Below are 21,235 nucleotides of genomic sequence, written 5' to 3'. Positions count from 1 at the left end.
TCTACTAGCCGGGACAACTTCGTTTACAGACGTGACGTAATGACGCAGTGCCATGCTCGAATTTGCTGCGAAAACCTACCCGTACCACTCAAATTAGAAAACATTATTATAAGCTAACCACTGTGAATCAGGCTAAAGTAATGCTATAGTTTTGAACACTGGCTTGTTATGTAATTACTCAAATATTGATTTCAGATCATTTTTAACCAAAAAAAGTTACGGACTGCAGCGTTAAACCAATAATATGCAGAATCTTTGTATTTTCCAAGTAAAAAAAAAAAAAAAGTTAAATAGCTGAAATTTGTTAAAATAAGATTCCTCGGTAATTCACATTGTAAAATATGGACAACCCCAGCGATTGGGTTCTTTTGATGCGGCGGTTGGGTTAAATGCTTTACCCAACCTCCTGGGTAGTATCCCAAATGCTGGGTCAAAACAACCCAATTGCTTGGTTTGTCCATATTTTACCCAACGCTGGGTTTTATTTAACGTAGCATTTTTTATTATATATTTTTTTTGTGTGTAATAATGCATGCAATATTAAGAGTTGTTGTCATAAGATTTCATTACATTCGTTTTTTTTTTTGTTTTTTTTACCTTAAAAACAAGTGCAGAAAGACAAAATACATTGAAGTCAAGTATCTAATGCAGTGTTTTCTCTCAAGTAAGTTTACTGTATCTTTTGAGATTTTTCAGATATTTTGTGGAAGGTTATTCAGGCCGGTTTGTGGAAGTTTGCCATTGCCAAAATTGATTTCTGAGGATTAGTTTCTCTTTTAGTAATAGGATTTGAAGATGAAAATCTGATGTCAGCATAGATCAAATTTATTTTGAAGTAAAGGAAATTCCTAAGATTTCACAAACTTTTAAGCATCACTGTATGCACAGGATCTGCTGACTGTTTATGTGTTTTCAGTACTGATTTAGGGGGAAATTGCATGCTGCAATATGCTGAACAGGACTGACATCAGGCTTGTAATTTTTCCAGGTTAAACACAAAACATTTGCATGACAAAATCCCAGCCAACCATCAATATTTGATGTTAAATGTACATCAGACAGTTCATGTTCAAAGCCCTTTTTATTAGCTTTAGTTGAAAATGCCTGTTCTTTAAATCAACTCTATATTCTATAATATTTTTGATAACTTTTTAAATATAAATAAACTATGTATAAATATAAATAAATAAACTTATTTTTTTAATTAAATTAACATTAAGTATATTTTTTTTCTGATCATATACGGACCTTTGTTAGAATATTACAAAAAAATCTAAATGTAAAATTTAATATACTTTTCAGTTGTTATTTTTTAGGTAATAAATGAATTATCTTTGTAATAAGCATATCTCTATTTTGTCTGCCATTTAGGGTCATCACAATGCATTCTGGCATTGTCATATTCTTAAAGGATACATGCAGTAATGCCATAGACTTTGTCCATATGACATATCTACCTGAACCAGCTCACTAGGTTTAAAAACAAATCTGCTGTCAGCTGTTTAGCATTATGGATAAACAGGAGAGCAATGATTTGTGAAGGTTATAAGGATTAGGTATGTCACCAGACTGAAACGTACCAGGTCGTGAATTATGTGAAGACCTCCAGCTATGAACATATCTCTTGTAGATGTTCAGTTGACAAGCATAAAGCAGGACGGTTTGTCATGCGTTTCTCCTCTTCTCTCCCTCCAGCCCCTCTCTTGTGCGCAGGAGTCATTCATATTGGAAAAGCTCCGCACACAGTCTCGCTTGGGTAAGTCCCAGTCCTTCTTCTGTTTTCCTGGTGTCTGTAGGAAGGATTAAGGTTATTCCTCAGCCTCAGTTAGTTGATGATGCCATAGCTGGAAATTCATTTCCAGTCATGGCCTGTACAGACGTCTCTGGCTTCACATTCAGAACCGCTTGTTACTTCAAAGCTCAATAGATCTGAGCTCTCATATTCCATCAGTCCCTTTTCCGAGGACGTGGTGTTTTCATATATTTTTATGTATTTGCCACGGCCTCAGTGTTTCTGAGGTCTGTTAGACGTGACCTCTCCTGTCAACGATTGGAGCCCAACGCACTTGCTTGCTTCCCATTAAAAATATATTTTTGCAAATTAATGCATCTTCTTTAACTACTGATAGCATGTCAAAATTAGTCACTAATTCTTTAGTTAACTTTGTTGTTGAAAGCAGCATCCACAATTAAAGGAATAGGATTATTTTCAAACCTGCGTTATTTTCACGTTAAACGCAAAAGGAGATTTTATGCAAAATGACTGAGCTTCTGTTTTCCATAAAGGTGATTAATTCTCTCAAATCTCATGATTTTACAACTCAGCCAGTCACAGGCATTAAATAATGGCAAGAAGCCTTGTCTTTCTTGGGCTTTTCCCCTTTGTAGGTGTAACAGGTACAGAAAGTATTGTGTTCATGTGTATTTAGAATTACACAAAATGTTCAAATGTGTACCTGATATGCCTGTCTGTGTGTGTGCACCTGCCCCTTTAAATTTCTGACTGCAATGTTGAAACTAATTTCCTGTCTTTGCACCTCCTCTTCCCTTTCTGCATTGTCTCTGCATGGGAGAGGTGGGTTCCTAATGAGCTCTGATCAATCTAATTACATCTTTTTCTTTTGAATTACTTTTGTACTTAAATTTGTCATTTAGATCATATCTGTGACATTATTTTACCTGTATATTTGATTATTTTCATATTTCCATCAAGTTTGATCAGTTTTCTGTCCGATGTGAACTTGAAGCACGTGCTGATTACACTGCAATTTACATTCATGTTACAGAAAGGGGAAAAGGGCGAATTCACACCGTATATATAATTGTGTCTTATCAGGTATGCTGTTTTGTTACTAATGTTGTTAAAATAATTCCATTGTCTGAATGTCTCTTCCTCTGGCCCTTTCTGCATTGTCTCTGCATGGGAGAGAAAGGGGAAAAGGGCGAATTCACACCGTATATATAATTGTGTCTTATCAGATTAAAAGAAGAATCGAACTGTCAGCTGATGTCCGTGTGGTCATTCCATCCAAAACAAAAACACAACGCAGATTACACCGGTTACACGTGGTGCCGTGACCATTTCGGATCTTCAGATCAGCGCTTCGCAGATCACCGTGGTTGCGTGACGGCTCGCCGGCTTCGCCGATCTCCTCTCCCGGGTTTCCTGGCCGCCATCACTCGCAGCGGCTTCGTGCTCACGGACGAGAAGGGCGTGTGTGTGAGACAAACAGCGCGTGACATCGCGGGTCAGTCTGTTTCAATTTAAAGGAACGGTAAAGAGTTTCTTTGACTTTCTGGTCAATTACTTTTCTCTCCGGGAAACCTTCTTCGTTGATGCGTGTTAATCGAGAGAGACTGTGTGACAAGGACCGCGGGACGCTTCAGTGCATTCGAGCATCGTATCCTTTATCTGAACAGTACATTTTGATTGACTGTTGATGCATTTTAAATTTGAAATGGTGACTAATTAACTTGGAAAATACTCAAGAAGTGAGACAAGAACATTTTCTTTGAACTATTCATCCTAATAATTGTCTGAGTTGGGTCTGATTTCAAATTTCCTGGGACTTGTATGAAATATATATGAACATTTGTGAATCAGTTAAGGTGTTGCTGTTTCAGGCATATTAATTTGTAGTAATTGTTCATATTTTCTGTGTTTACTTTGCTTTTGAGACATGTTTGAGGATATTGGTGATGACGATTTCAGCCCTACAAAACAATCTAATGTAACTTTTCCAATGAGCAGGGGCGGTGGGCCTGAAATTTATCACAACAGAAGGATGTCTGAAGTTAAATCTCATTGTTATGGGAGAGGGAGAGCATTAGCTAATGTGGGTCTTGACTATATGCACACAGTTGATTCAGCGATCGGTGCTTCTGTAGGTCCAACGGCTAGCTCCACCCCAGTCACACGCCCAGATACCGAACATGTCATTTCTTCCGAGACATTAGGGAGCATAATTTCAGATTTGGCTCAGAAAATAGGGCAGAGTATTTCAGCCAGCCTTAATGTTGCGCACCAGCCCAGCCCAGTACAGCCTAATCCTCCTTGCCAGTCTCAGCACTCCAGTGAGTATGTTGATGCTTCTAGTCTGAAGGTGATAGTTCAGCAAGAATCAACACCTCCGCCATTCTTCAGGGGCGATAAGAGTGATTCTTTTACTGGCCATGAATGGGAGGATATGATGTGCGGTTATTTAACCAGAATGAAATGCAAACCGCAAACTGATGTTTTTGATCTCATCATGAGCAGACTGGCTGGAAAAGCGAGAGATGTTGTCAAGGTGTCTCTACGAAGCCGCCCTGAACTGAATGCCAGTGAACTTCCAAGTGCAGTGTTTGACATACTGAAACGCAACTTCAGCGAGTTGGCTTACTCTAATATGCCTATGGCTGACTTCTATAATACCGTCCCAAGATCAGATGAAAGTCCCATGGATTACTGGATACGTCTTAACAAGGCCATAGATGTTGCTGATGAGTGCTTGCGCAGACGTAATAAGAGTGTCGAGGATCCCGCTGCAGAAGCTGTCATGATGTTCATTTCACATTGTCCAGACCCAAGTCTTGCTATGTCTTTTCAGTTTAAACCAGCTGAGAAATGGAGCGCCGCTGAGGTCCAGGAGCGGTTGGATAGCCATCAGAGGGATCTAAAGAGAATTTCATCGAGGACACAGAACATGATGTCTTTGTCTGCTTGCAACCAGTGCACTGTTACGGCATGCCCCAATTCTGTGTCCAGTTCTCCTCAGCAGCCTGCTTCTATGCCAGCCCAGTCTCTGCCTCCTGTAAGTCATCTTAATCCTAATGCTGTTCCATTCTCTCCAGACACCAGTCTTCAACACATGGTTGGCATGATGGATAGAGTCCTGTCATTGTGCACTGCCTCTTTGACTTCACCCAGTCAGGTTCATGCAGACAAAACTTCAAACTTCAAGACCAACTTAGGCTCTGCATGTAGGGTCTGTAGATCCAAGGACCACACTACGTACTCCCATTGTAGACGTCACAGGCTGTGTCGTCACTGTCTCAGTCCTGGCCACTTTAAGAGTGACTGTCCCAAAGCAGCATGCCCTGCGACTCCCTCAGATACTGCTCAGTTAAACTGAATAGCCCATGTGATGAGAGGGGTGGCATGGGCAATTTCAATGAAACTTCCCTCACAGAAGCAGCAGATATACAAAATGTTTTAGTGAACAGCTGCAAGTCATTGCCAGAAGACAAAACTGTTTTATATGTGGGGTCTCAGAGAATTGATGGGGCAAGTGAGTTGTTTTATGTTCCTGTGACAGTTAGTGGCCGTTACACATTAAAGGGGTTACTGGATTCTGGTAGTATGTCTTGCACGCTTAGTGAAGAGTGTGAGTCCAAGCTGCAAGCTGATGGTATTCTTCCACATCCTCAAGCAATTCCAAGTAATGTAATCCTGGTTGGCTGTGGTGGCCTTACAATTCAGCCAAAGTGTACATACGACTTGGAGATTGAAGTCTATGGATTTAAGTTTGTCGTTCCGACTCTTGTAGTGCCTGGACAAAGAGACGAGTTCATAATTGGAAGCAATGTGATCAAGTGCATTCTACAGAAGATGAAATCTCATGACAAGTACTGGGAACTTGTTTCCTGTAGTAACCGTAATCCTGAGTGTGAGCAATTCCTCGAGCTTCTGAGCTGCATCTCCCGATGGCCTGGCCCTCAGCAGCCTGATAAACTTGGTACTGTGAAACTCTGTCAGGCGGTCACTCTGCTTCCCAGACATGAGTATCTTGTTTGGGGGAAATTGCCCACAAACGTCCCTGTTTCCCCCGGAAGCACTGTGATTGTTGAGCCAACCACTGCACGTTCAGCACCTAAAAACATTCTCGTTGGACGAGTAGTAACACCTATGTGGGGTGATCGATGGGTGCCAATGAAGATATTGAACCCTAATCCAACATCAGTGACACTTCGCCGCAACTCTAAACTGGCTGACGTTTCTCCCTGTCTAGCTGTCGAAGACCTCGCTGTCACGCAGGGATTGAGTAGAACCCATCGTGACCTAGCTAATTCAGATCCCCTTCAAACTGCCTCGCCCGCTGATCCCGTGCAGTTGCTGAAAGACTATGGTCTGAAGGACGTCGACATTGATGGATGTGAAGTTCCCGAGATGTGGAAGAGAAAACTTGCAGCTCTCATTGTGTCTTACCACGATGTTTTCTCCAAGGATAAACTGGATTGTGGAGAGGCAAAGGATTTTGTGCACAGGATACATCTTTATGACGAGCGCCCATTCCGTCTTCCCTATCGCCGCATCCCTCCTGCCCACTACCAAAATCTGAGAGAAGTGTTGTCAGAGATGGAGGAGAAAGGCATAATCAGCAAGTCTGTCAGTGAGTACGCATCGCCTTTAGTGATGGTCTGGAAAAAAGATGGTAATCTGAGGGTTTGTACTGATTTCCGCTGGCTCAATGCTAAAACAGTCAAAGATGCCCACCCTTTACCACATCAAGCAGACTGTCTTGCAGCCTTAGGAGGTAATGCCTTTTTCAGCACCATGGACTTAACTTCAGGATTTTACAACATCCCACTCCATGAGTCTGACCGACGATACACTGCTTTCACAACACCAATGGGGTTATACGAGTATAATCGTCTCCCTCAGGGCCTTTGCAATAGCCCCGCGTCTTTTATGCGCATGATGCTCAGTATTTTCGGTGACCTTAACTTTTCCAGTCTTCTCTGTTACCTTGACGACTTGTTGGTCTTCGCTCCATCTGAACAGGAGGCATTGAGGCGCTTGGAGATAGTGTTTACTCGATTGAGATCCAGCAACCTGAAGCTTGCTCCTAAAAAGTGTCACTTTCTGAGGAAATCTGTAAAGTTTCTGGGCCATGTGATCGATGGTACTGGTGTTTCAGTTGATGAGGAGAAAGTGAAAGTCATCTCTGCTTTTCGAAAGGAGGATCTAATGAAGGAAGATGGAACCACGCCTTCGAAGAAAAAACTCAGATCATTTCTCGGTATGGTCCTGTACTATCAAGCCTTTATTCCGATTTGTTCTCGTATCGCCAGACCCTTATTCAATCTGACGGCTGGCCTGAAACGTTCAGTGAAAGGTGCTGGTAGTCGTAAGAGAGCAGGCACTTTTAGGGAGTTGACATCTCAGGACTGGACCCCGGACTGTGACTTGGCCTTTGAAGAACTCAAAAGGGCCCTTGTCGATAGTGTGGTGCTGGCTCATCCAGATTTTGAACGTCCATTCCTGCTCTGTACTGACGCTTCATTAGACGGCTTAGGCGCCGTACTCTCTCAGATACCTGCTGGTGAAGACAAGGCGAGACCAATAGCGTTTGCTAGCAAGGCATTGAACCGCAGTCAAAGAAAATATCCTGCACACAGATTAGAATTCTTGGCTCTTAAGTGGGCTGTGTGTGACAAGTTCAGTCACTGGCTTAAAGGCCATGAGTTCACCGTGTGGACGGATAATAATCCGCTTACATACATTATGACCAAGCCGAAATTGGATGCATGTGAGCAGCGCTGGGTCTCGAAACTTGCTCCATACTCTTTTAAGATCAAATATGTTCCTGGGAAACTCAACGTGGTGGCAGACGCGCTCAGTAGGGATCCATTTGTCTGGCCAGTAAGTCAGCGGCTTCTGTCAGAGCCCTATTCTGAACTGTTGAGACAAGTACACAGTGTTGAGGATGGAAGTGTGCAAGAAGTGTTCCGACTTACCTGCCAACCACAAACATTAAGATCAGGTCCACTTGATGCTGGGCTGCATACATCATTGTCTGCCGATGACGTGTCCTCAGTTCTGTCCTCCTGTGATGAATGGGAAGCAGGAACTGAATGTAGAGCAGCATCATTCACAGAACATCTTAACTCTTTGATCAGCGGTGACGAAGTGTTTCATTCCCTTTCCCTGTCCGACTTACGAGAACATCAGCACAAAGACCCAGTCATTGCCAGAGTGTGTTATTATGTTGATAGAAGGCGAAGACCATCAAGACGTGAACGTACCAATGAAAACCTGTATGTGTTGCGGTTTCTGAAGCAGTGGGACAAACTTTCAGTGCTCAATGGAATCCTGTACAGAGCTATTAAAGATCCGCTCACCAAGCACAAGAGATTTCAGTTCATTTTGCCCGAATCCTTGAGATGTCAAGCACTTTCTGGCGTTCATGACCTGGCTGGTCATCAAGGGCAGCCACGCACTTTGTCTTTGGCCCGTCAGAGGTTTTTCTGGCTTGATATGGAGCGTGATGTGAGTGATTATGTGAAGAAGTGTCCCAGGTGTGTCTTCAGCAAAACTCCAGAGCCTGCAGCAAGAGCCGCCTTGGAGAGTATTAAAACCACAGCCCCTCTGGAGCTTGTTTGCATCGACTATTGGTCTGCTGAGGATCGGCACAACAAATCTGTGGATGTTTTAGTAATCACAGATCACTTCACAAAGCTGGCACATGCATTTCCGTGTCAAGACCAAACAGCAAAAACGGTAGCCAAGAAACTGTGGGATGGCTTCTTCTGTGTCTATGGATTTCCCCAACGCATCCATTCTGACCAGGGGGCTTCATTTGAGAGTGATCTGATCGCTGAGCTTCTCGAACTGGCTGGCGTTGAAAAGTCTAGAACTACTCCCTACCACCCAATGGGGAACGGTGGTACCGAAAGATTCAACAGGACATTGGGTAACATGCTGAGGTCCCTTCCACCTAGACCTAAGCAGAAGTGGCCGCAGTTGGTACAGACCATGACGTTTGTGTACAACTGTACAGCACACGAAACAACAGGCTTTGCTCCATTTTACTTAATGTTTGGCAGAGTACCAAGGTTGCCAGTTGACCTTATGTTCCAGAGTGTTCTGCGGGACGTGTCAGTTTGTGACTACGACCAGTATGTTAAATCGCTCATCAGTGACCTCCAGTCTGCTATGTCAGTGGCGCAGGAGAATTCTGTTCAAGAACAAAAACACCAGTCCAACCAGTACAACAAAAGAGTTAAAGGCCTTCCTCTAGCCATTGGTGACCAGGTGCTTGTGGCTAACAAGGGTTGTAGAGGGAAGCGGAAACTTGCTGACAGATGGGAGCCTGTTGTATACACTGTCGTTGCCTCAAAGCCTTCCATACATGTGTATAGGATCTGTGACAGAGCTGGTAATGAGCGAACAGTACATCGCAATCTTCTTTTGCAAGTGAACTTTCTCCCTTTGCCTGATGCAGACTCTGATAGTTCTGGACAAGAGGATGCTGGAACACTTACCTGCAGCGTCCCTTCGCAGTCTGATCCAACACGCTCTGGTGGTCTAACTGCCCAGGCCCACAGAGATGCTTGCTCCAACACTGCAGAGATTGAGCCAGCAGATGATGAGCGGAATGGGGCTGAGGAACTCCTGCAGGCAGACTCTATGTCTAACATCTCCAATGTAGCTACATGTGATGATGACCGCACTGCTTCATGGGTGCATTCTCAGTTGCCCTGCCAACAGGAGCCAAATCCTCCTCTTACTGTGCCTGTGGCTGATGACAATACTGTGGCTGGTGCTGGTGCTGACCCTTCTCCCCAAAATCCTGTCTATGGCAGTATACCTGTAATGCAAGGTCCTGTAGCTGATTTAAATACAGCCGATCGTTACTCTACCAGGTTTGGGAGAGTTATCAAACCAGTATGTAGACTTATTGAATCTATGGTTCAACTTGAAACCCTGTTTGGTTTGGATTCTAGGTCAACTGTAATTCATGTTTAACTTTAAACTGTGACTCGAAGTACATGCAGTTTTCAGAACTTGCTTTTTAGTTTTTTTTTCTTTTTCAAAGTGAAACTTGCCTTAATTGAGTATGTGGTCTAAGTGTACGAGGTGTAATGGGCACCTTGATAAAGTCTATAGAATGTGATGAAATTTGGCCAATTTCAAAACATTTTTATCCTTTCATTGGGTGGCTTTTGATGCTGACTGTCTTCACTGATTGTTTAGAGTGTGGACCATGTAATTCTTATGACCAGTGTACAGAGGTTTTCCTGTGTTCTCACAATTTTGTGTTATTCTAGGGGGGTGAATGTAACAGGTACAGAAAGTATTGTGTTCATGTGTATTTAGAATTACACAAAATGTTCAAATGTGTACCTGATATGCCTGTCTGTGTGTGTGCACCTGCCCCTTTAAATTTCTGACTGCAATGTTGAAACTAATTTCCTGTCTTTGCACCTCCTCTTCCCTTTCTGCATTGTCTCTGCATGGGAGAGGTGGGTTCCTAATGAGCTCTGATCAATCTAATTACATCTTTTTCTTTTGAATTACTTTTGTACTTAAATTTGTCATTTAGATCATATCTGTGACATTATTTTACCTGTATATTTGATTATTTTCATATTTCCATCAAGTTTGATCAGTTTTCTGTCCGATGTGAACTTGAAGCACGTGCTGATTACACTGCAATTTACATTCATGTTACAGAAAGGGGAAAAGGGAGAATTCACACCGTATATATAATTGTGTCTTATCAGGTATGCTGTTTTGTTACTAATGTTGTTAAAATAATTCCATTGTCTGAATGTCTCTTCCTCTGGCCCTTTCTGCATTGTCTCTGCATGGGAGAGAAAGGGGAAAAGGGCGAATTCACACCGTATATATAATTGTGTCTTATCAGATTAAAAGAAGAATCGAACTGTCAGCTGATGTCCGTGTGGTCATTCCATCCAAAACAAAAACACAACGCAGATTACACCGGTTACATAGGCTTCATGCAGTGTGATCAAAGTAGTCTGATTGTTGTGTCAATTCTTGGTTACAAGTTGTACAGAGCACTCCAGCCTAGATTCACCCAGGACACTCAGAGCACTCCCAACCTGCAGGGGGCAACCAACGGAGTTGGTGGAACCAACTTCTCAGGAAGTGCTCTTGGGACCATATTTACCTGCGCACCCACAGGGAGTGCATGGCATTGAAATGTTTGGTAAGAGCTCAGTTGGCCCTCTCACCCGTTCCTGAAGAAATACTATGACCACAGCTCCTGATCATCCAAAGACGCAACTGGTTATCAACCTATTCTGTTCCATCCCAATCTATCAAACCATCTTTAAGAAAACAAAAAAACTAAAAGTGAACAGATTTGAGTTGTCCTTTGCGTCCATCAGAGATTAAGCCGTTTTCAAGTTTGGGCAGAGCTGTGGTCAGTCAGAAAACACACAGAACTTGACACTGATTCATTAGCAAGTGATTCTTATGAACTGATTCTTTAAGTAAATTAAAAATATACTTCACAGTGCAACCAGTGTAGTCTGATTCGTAAACAAAAGACTCTTTTAATGAATCGTTCAAAAAGATGGAGTCTTTCAAAAACAAACTTTTGAAGAAAGAAAGCATTACTGTTTTAATTAGTCTAACGAATTCTTCTTGAGCTCAAAGAACCTGTCAGAGCGGTTACTGAATCAATAAGCTATTATTTCAGTGTTGGAATATTTTAATGTTATATGATGGATGAAATAGGCTTATATCCACTTTCCTTTTATCTAAAAGAGAAATCTGGACATTATTCATAAATAAGATGGATGGATGGATGGATGATGGATGATGGATAGATAGATAGATAGATAGATAGATAGATAGATAGATACACAGCAATGTAATTTGCAGCAAATATGTGTGATTATGAGCTAAGCAAATAAGATATTATATATTTATTTATCCCCTTTTTTTGGCTAGGGATCCATCAAGATGTTTGATTAGTGTCTCAGATGAGGGTCTCTGCTGGAATCTTTGGCTCTTTTAAATGAGCCTGCAGTCAAAGCATAGGTCAGTATTATGGTCATCACCACACGCCATTTGCAAGCATCTTCCAATTACATCGGCGGTGTTTCACATCAGCATTTACAAGTGAAGGCAAACTCTCCTTCCCCTCTGATCGCTGCCAGTGAAAATTGGAATGGCATCTCGCTGATTGAATAAAAGCAGCAGGGGCACTTTAATTACCCGGATTCATAGAAGCCTTCACAGAGATGGAACTCTGTTTATACACCTCCAGCAGCAGTAATTACATTGGCTTGCTGAGGTGTTTGCTGCCTTTCAGCCTCTCTCTGGAAGCACTGAGATTGACAGAGTGAGGTGACATACTAGTAATAAAAGCTCTGTGAGCAACCAGTCGTTCAGATGCTGGTGAGGTCGGATGTTAACTGACTAATAACACCGTGTGCTGTTAGGTTTAGTATACGTGTTTAGGGCTGGGTGGTGCCAACAAGATGTTATATCATGCTGGGTAATTGCATAGCACAGTAATAGTATATAGTTTATAATTTCCTTTTTTTATTTGTATATATTATAAAAAAAGTGTTAATTACTCCAGTCTTCGGTGTCACACGATCCTTCAGAAATCATTCTAATATACTGATCTGATGCTCAAAAATCATCAAGTTGTGCAACTACTGTGCAACTTTTTTTTTTTACGGATTCTTTGATTAATAGATAAAGAACAACCTTTATTTGAAATAGAAATCTTATATAATATTATAAATGTTTTTACTGTCACTTCTGGTCAATTTAATGCTAAATATAAGTATTAGTTTTGTTCCAGAAAAAATTATTGATTAATGTTTATATTAAATAATGTCATAATGCCAAATGTTTAATACTCCAGTGAATGAAATACTTTATAATTTAAAGATACTTTATTTGATTTGCTTATTTTGTCTTTTCATTCAGAAACTGACAGATACAAACCAAAATTCTTCATAATACGCAAGATTTATTCTAATATTTCTCTAATATTGCAATATTTATTACAACTTTTCTATTGTTTCAGAGTAAAACATCACTATTTCTCACAATTAAGATATTTTCATGAAATTATGACTGTCATAATGTGAATCTCACCCATCTGACTTGATTTACAATGCTATTTTATTTTTTATTTACTTAATAATATTAGTTTTAATTGTACAGAGCAATTGTAATTAAACTACCATGCAATTGTATGAATGAGTTTTTCTCACTGATGTATTATTGTAGTTCATATTTCACCTGTAAATATTGCGCAAATACAAAAAGACAGTGTCTTGCCATTTGGCATGCCACTAAGATGGTCTCTTCTTCTCTATATAGATGGTCTTGACCAGAATTGTTTTTATGCTGTCTGTATAAGCCTTGATTGAGGCGTAGGGTCTCAAATGTCCAGTTTCTGCAGCTCTCATCTGACACCAGAGCATGTGATCCCAGCCTACATTATTGTTGAGGTTTTCTGACTCATTTTCGAGGCAGCTGGAGATTGAGCTCAAACTCAGACCTCCTTAGAAATCAACCTGTGAAGAGTGTAGACAAGATGCATTTTCAGCATTATATCATAAAGTCTCCTGCTACAAATGGATGGAATTTAGCAGCCATCATCGCTATATGTAAGTGAAATGATCTAGAGATCCTTTGCCAGACTTCACTGATATCTCCAGCTCTGAGAGCGTCACAGTCTGTTCTGGCATCTGTCCCTGTCAACTGCAGCAGGAGCTGATCAATTGTATTCAGATCTGCAAACCTAAGTTCTGTCTCGTTTAGCAGTAAACTCTCAAACTTCTTCCAAATGTGATTCCCCATGCATGCGGGGATTCAGTGATAGTCGACTGTGATCTGATTTTCCCTGTCATCTGCCCTCAGAGCATCAGTCACGGCACTATTCCTGATTCACACTAGGGGGTCTTTTTTTGTGATGCAGATCGAAAGCCTTAAATCAGATATGACACAGAATATGCAAGTTACTTTCTTCAAAAGAGGATTTGCTAAAAGAAAAACCCCAGACTGTCACACTTACCTCTCTTTGTAGTCCTTTAATTATGACTGAGGTGCAAACTTACAAAGAACATTAAAAGTAGTCTTCCGGACGGCTCAAAGCGGCTCTGATTGATGCTGTGTGCGTGTACACAAGAGATGGCGGAACAGTGCTAGAAAGCACTTGAATGCTCTATCTGAGCCATCATGTGCTCACAAATAAACAAGTTTTTTTTTTATATATATAAGATAAAAGTATAGCCTACATGCAGATTAATAAATGCACACACAGCAGTATATGTGAGAGTATGTATGTTTTTTATGCACATTTACTGTAAACACACATACAGGTAAAACGTTTTTTAAATAAGTCTCCAATGCTCATCAAGCCTGCATTTAATTGACCAAAAATATAGACAAAAATATTTTGAAATATTAAAATTTAAAATAATGGTTTTCTATTTTAATATGCTTTAAAATATAATTTATTTCTGTGATCAAATGTGAATTTTCAGCATCATTACTCCAGTCTTCAGTGTCACACGATCCTTCAGAAATCATTATAATATACTGATTTATTATCAGTATTGGAAAAAGTTGTACTGCTTAATTTTAGTATTCTTTGAATAAAAGAACAGCATTTATTTATAATAGACATGTTTTGCAACAACATGCACTACTGTTCAAAAGTTTGGGTTAAGTTTTATTTTTTTCAAGAATATGAATACATTTATTCAGCAAGGATGTTAAATTGATTTTTTTTTTTTTTAAGTGATAGTAAAGACAGACTGTTAGGAAATATTTCTATATTTTGAAAATCCCTGCCAGGATTCAATCAATCAATCAAACCTGTATAAAGTATCACAGGTAGCAGAAAAAATATTAAGCAGCACAATTGTTTCCAACGCTGACAATGACCAAATGTCAAATCAGCACATTAGAATGATCTCTGAAGGATTACATGACACTTAATACACTGTAAAAAAAAAAAAAAAAATTAATTTTAAGGCAACCAGTTTCAGCAGATTTTTGAGTTCTCTCTTTTTGTTGTATAAACTTAAAACAACAAGTTAAGAAAACTCAAAAATCTGCTGAAGCTGGTTGCCTTAATTTTAAGTTGGCTCAACTTTTTTTTTTTTTTTTTTTTTTTTTTTTTTTTACAGTGTACTGGAGTAAAGGCTGATCAAAATCCAGCTTTGCATCACAAAAATATTAAATTTTTGATCAAATAAATGGAGTCTTGATGAGTATTATAAGAGACTTCTTTCAAAAACATAAAAAATAGTAATGTGTCCAGACATTTGACCAGTACTGCATATAAACAGAAGACAGAGCCTGTTTCCAGCAAATTTATTAACGTGATCAATATCAAAAGCAGCAGGCTGACCACGAGCAGCTTTGAGTACTACATTGCATTTCATCCTCAAGTTCTCAAACACATCTGGATGATCATATGGTCACATGTGGTTTGGCACTGTCCTGTCTCCCTGTAGCACTCACTGTCTTAGGTGTCTTACATTACAGATGAAGGCTTTCCTAAAGATAAAAGTAGAAAAAACAATTAGTTAATTTAACGCACAATATTTACAAATACTACTATTATTGTTTAATACATCAGTACGTGTTGGAATTAACATTAGACAAGCTTAAGTGATGAAAAATGTTTTCCGTTAGCTTTTGTAAACTACTGCAGTTCACTGTTTCACTCAACATTCACGTTTACAGAATACATTTCTATAATGTGCTACTCACTACATTTATCTGCAGACAAGATAGCTAGACAACTAATGTGAACTCATTTAATTATAGCCCACATAGCGCATAACGACTTTGGGCTTCTTTTTTTTGTAAAGTTGCGTGAAAAAATCCCTGGTCGCGGGTTGTGTTTTTTTTGGACTTATTTAAAAAAATATGGTTGCTTGTTTGGGAAATCTTGTTTGGCAAAGCCGTATTCTCCAATGAATTGATTGACACTCTGTCTGCCAACCAGTGCAATAATATAAGTGCCGTAGTGTAATTTTCCATTTGTTCCGCCCCTCATGGGAGAAAAATCACAAATCTTTTTTATAATATTAATAATAATATTATAGAATATAATATTTCATTTTTTTATATATATAATATGTATTATAATTTAATAATATTCTTAAAATATTTTTTAATGTTTTTTATGTCATTTATTTGATAGTTATGTATACATTATTTTATTTTAAATGGTAGAAAAGCCTGTTTTTGACCTCAAAATAAAGCACTTTCCCTCTGTATATGGCTGTGGGGATGCTTGGAATTCTTTATAATTAATTAAAAACATATATTGCCACATTGATGGCCCAAGAATGACCCCTATATGTTTTAGGCTATAAATATGTTACAGCTCCCCTTTGAAGCTCTTGTGCTTTTCTCCTTTTCCATCTCTCCAATCCTAATCTGCTCACAGGTGATTGGAGATGAGTTTTGTTCTTTTGTTGCAGTTTGCTAATTTATGTAAAATAGCTTCTGTTTTTGCTTTTCAGATAAAAGAGTGGTTTCAGTTAAATGTGTTGCAGGCTCATTTATTGGTAATAAATATTTGATAATAAATAATATTGATGATAATATATCATCCTAAAAAAATATATTGGGCTTGTTTTTGATGCTTTGGCTACTTATTTGTCTCGCGAGAGTTGGCAACTGTGATCTAAACCCTTTCATTTCCAATTATTTATAAATTAATGTTTGTTCCAGCCCAAAGGGATCACCCAACCACTGAGCAACAAGGATCTAATTTTAATTTTTTAAAGAGCAGGATTAAATAAATTAATTGCAATCCCACTGTGCATCAAGCGCCTGCTGCCATTGTTTTGAATGCGCTCGAACACTAACCGGAAATATCTGAGGACCAAAGACGTCACTTCCTTAAACAGCCGAATAGCCGATGAAATGGTCTATAATATAAATAATAAAATGAAATAAGTAAAATTAATTATTTTGGTGTTCTTGCAAACATTTCGGAGCAAACCTTTCAGCAGTGTTAGTGCACAATAGTCTCTCTCACTGTAAATTAGGAATATGACCCTTTAAATAGATTATATTTATTATTGTAATCCATTCATATGCTTCAAGTAGACAGTCAAGTGAAAAATAGCAGTGTCTGAATATTTAATCTTTTAACAGGTTTCTATTTCAGTGAAGGGCTGCTTTGGGGGTCACCGGCACACAACGAGTGTGTCAGATTCTCTGAGCATCTCGTCTTCTTCATCCCCAAACACTCATTTACACTGTCAATATTCAGCAGGTGGGTAATATTAGCATTGCACTTGTTGCTAAGTAACAGGCAGGAAGGATTTCCTGTTTGCTACAGCTTCTCTCTCAAATAAAACACCATCAGTACGTCACAACAGCAAGTCTGTTTGGCTTCACACAGAGTGGGCCTAAAAAGCTATTATTAGGTATATTATGTCAGTTAATAATATTTTATAATTGTAAGTAATACATTCTATTGTTATTTTTATTCATTTTACCAGTAGGAAAAGCAGTGAGGTTTCCAGCATGTTTTCTTCTTCTTCTTGTTCTTATATTAGACTTGAAAAGTCTGAGACCACATTGAAAATCCAGGCATATTTATTTATTTACTTTCTAAATTTAAATCTATTTATTTATTTAAACCTGGACAAAGTTTTGGTATTTTGAAAAATAAATAAATAAGATATATACAGTGCCCTCCAAAAGTATAGGAACCGTAAGGCCAATTCCTTTATTTTTGCTGTAGACTGAAAACATTTGGGTTTGACATCAAAAGATGAATATGAGATGAGAGATTAACATTTCAGCTTTTATTTACAGGTATTTTCATCTGGATCTGATACACAACTTAGAAGATAGCACCTTTTGTTTGAACCCACCCATTTGTCATGTTACCAAAAGTATTGGAACAGATAGAATTAACAGATTAAAGTGAAAAATACTTAATATTTAGTTGCAAATCCTTTGCTTTCAATAACTGCATCATGCCTGTGACCCATTGACATCACCAAACTTTAGCATTCTTCTTTTGTGATGCTTTTCCAGGCTTTCACCGCAGCCTCTTTCAGTTTTGCACTTGGTAGATGACTTTACCATGCATTTCTTGAGAATCTATGATTCACAAGAATGCAGAATCATGTTATAATAAATTGATGCAATTTCAATGCTAGTCTCTGATTTGTGGACCACAAGTCACTATACAGTACATTTTTACTGCACATACTCCTATTATAATTTATAGATTTTCTCTATAAGCACGCACACTGCATAATTGAGACACACTGATAAATTAGAGCTCCGCAAGGCACTAATATCTACCATTTAAGAGTGGAAAAGTTGTACATTGGTATTCTGGGGAAGAAAGTCTTGTATTTCTATGTGTGACATGCTAGTCCAACAGCTGATTAGTTGCACACTCATTTTTTTCCCAAAGTCTAATGATGAACATCATGGAGTCTGACATAAAAGACTGTTGATGCTGCAGAGTTTGCTTGAGGTTTTACTCCAGATCTCACTGGGATCATAACATATAAAGTGACCAGGAACGCTCATAAAGGACAGAAACAATCCAGACTTAACATCCCACTGAGTTTTGATAATTGTGTGCACTGACTTTTATCGGGGGAACTGGGCAGTTAACATGCAATTAAGGTAAACCTATAATTTTACACCTATTTGCAATCAAAAGCTGTGCAATTATGAGACAGTAAAACCCCTTCAACCTGAAAAGCCCCAAACTGGATTTTAAAGCGCAGATGTGCCTCGTGCGGCAGTGGGAACACCTGATTAAAGACAGAGTTCAGAAAGATTCCCTCGTCTCCGCCATAATAATTTCCTCATAATTAACATTTTAGCAAGGTCAGTGCCTCCGTGCGCCACTTGATTTAACAGTACTCGTGTTTTCAAAGTCTTTTAAAAGGGAGGTGAAACACTTCCCATCTCTTTTGTTGTTGAAGTCAAATGTCTGATGTCCCATCAAACTACTGTATTTTGATAGAAGCTCATCAAAATTAGATGATGCTAACTAACACGCCTTCCTCCTCAAAAACCATGAAATACCATGTTAATCTGTAAAACTTTAATGTAATAGAGGGATGAAACTCTAAAAGTGTTGAATCACCCAATAATAAAATGTGACATTCTGCAGTTTTGTCTCATATTCATCTTTTAATCATATTTGTAAATGTCTTGACTCCACAGCCAACAGAGCAATTTTGTCTTTACTGTTCCAATACTTTTGGAGGGCACTGTATATTTTATATACATATTTCAAAATATACAAAAAACGAACTAGCAAACAAACAGAAAATTATTTAAAATATGTTTCAAAATATTTATGTAAATATATATGTATTTTGGCTATTTTTTATAAATTTTATTTAAAAAATTTTAATATATTAAAATATATCATTTTACTTTATTTCACACTGTAACTAGCACTCTCTATTCTAATTCTGTTTTTATCTATTAAATAACAAATGTTTGAGGCTCTAACACTTGAGTTCTCTATTCATTTTCCAACGGCTTTTTTTATTGTTTTTTTGTTTGTTTTTAAAGAGCCTCTTACTGTACACTAGCTTTCTCTATTCTTTTTCTACTCTTTTGACTTGTTTTACTTTTATTGTAAAAAAAATTACTTTTATTGCTGTCCAAACTCGGCCCTGGAGGAGTTGTCCTTCAGAGTTTAGCTCCCCAACACACCTGCATGGAAGCTTCTAGTATGCCTAGTAAGAGTTTAATTTAGCTGAAAGGGAATCATTTATGATTTTATAGGGAATTTGAACAGAATCATTCACACGTTGCAGAAAGAGAGAAAGTGAGGAAAGGATGAGTTTAAGAGAATGGAAATGTGAAATCCCAAGTTTATAGCAATATGTTCAATTGCATAGACCTGAACAACCATCAATCACTTATTTAACCCTTGCTTTGAGTTTCTCGATGAGGCTAAAATTTATATTAAATACACCGATTCAGTTATTACTTGGAGGTGTTGCTTGCTTTGCCTGTGTTAAGGGGTTTCCTTTGTGTCGTCGTCGTCGTTGCAGACAGGGGGGTTCCCCGAAGTGTCTGATTGGTTGAGAGTTCAGTAGTCTTTGAAGTGAAGTCTTGGGCATTGGCTGAGGATGCGGAGTTGGTCTGGTTGAAGTTTGAAGCGAGTGCAGTCGGAGCTGAACTTTGCAGCAAACTTACATTAGAACACGAAACTCCATGGAAAGAAAATAAACTAAAGAATAAGAATAAAAGGATGTAACGAGACTAGGTTGGCTTTCTTCTCATTGTGGTAGCAGCTGGCAGCTTTCAGACTGTCCCATCTGGACGTCTTGACCAATTAGATACTGTCCTTGCTCGGGGTATTGCTTTGTTTCTCCACCCCATCGATAAATCAACATGTTATCTGTTCAGTCAGAGGTCCGAACTTTACAGGCTCTTGCAAAGTATACTTTTGAACATGGTTTCTATAACTAGACTATGATACATTTGACAAAGAATTGATTGGAAGAAACATTTAAAGCATGATTTTTCAAACTCATACATACCAAACACGCATAGGAATCCTTCAGCTATTCTATAATGATTAAAAAGACATACATAATATTTGATTAAAACACGATAGTCTAATATGTGGGTTACAAACATAATATGGGGTTCTGCATAGAAATGTCCTTTTAGGATGATGTTATGTGCATATGAAAAATAAAGTCTTTGTATAGTTCTATGGAGAACGAAGGCATGTTTTTTTAGGAATTTTGGTTTCGTCTGTCTTCTATGTGGGGGAGAAGTCAGTCTAAGGAAGCTTGTGAATTCAATCGTGGAACACGTGATGGCCGTCTCTTTGACCATCAGTCTTGATTATTTGCCCCAAATTTGACGGTCTCCTTCCTGAATTGGAATTATCAATAAGTGTTCTTTTGTCTCAAGGCTGTAAGGCTGTGAAAAAGTTGGTTAGTTTGCTTGCTTCAGACTAGTGGTGCCAGAATCTAATCTAATTTAATTTCCTTGGGGCCTCTCTGAATTCCAGCTCCTCAGGTTTCAATGTTCTGATGCATCTTAAATTTGTCTGATTCAGTCTCTGATATTCTACACTGGTAATTTATTCCATGCTATAGCACTAGTTTATAAGAACATATCTTTCCCCACCAAAGTCTTAAATTTACATGGACAAATATTAAAATCTCTACCCCTAATGCCATAGGAATGCTGTTGACTCGCCAATAATAGTAATTTGGAACCCGATTATTAACAATTTTATGCGACATAACCAATTTTTAAAAAAGCATCTGTTTGTCCACAGTCAATAAACCCAACTCCTTAAAACTTTTACTATGCAAACTTGATCGAAAATGCCCTTTTAAAATGACCCTCACTAATTTATTTTGAGCCCTTTGCTATTTATTTTTCATAACTTGTGAACAACTGCAATATCAAAAAGAGGTAGCATAATCAAAATGGGGTTGAATCAATGCCCCTGCCAATAATCTTAAGGAATAAACATCTAATAAA

The sequence above is a fragment of the Barbus barbus genome (assembly GCF_936440315.1).
Source record: "Barbus barbus genome assembly, chromosome: 8".
In the NCBI taxonomy this organism is placed as follows: Eukaryota; Metazoa; Chordata; class Actinopteri; order Cypriniformes; family Cyprinidae; genus Barbus; species Barbus barbus.
The sequence above is the reverse complement of the archived record's forward strand: the minus strand, read 5'-3'. Positions refer to the sequence as shown.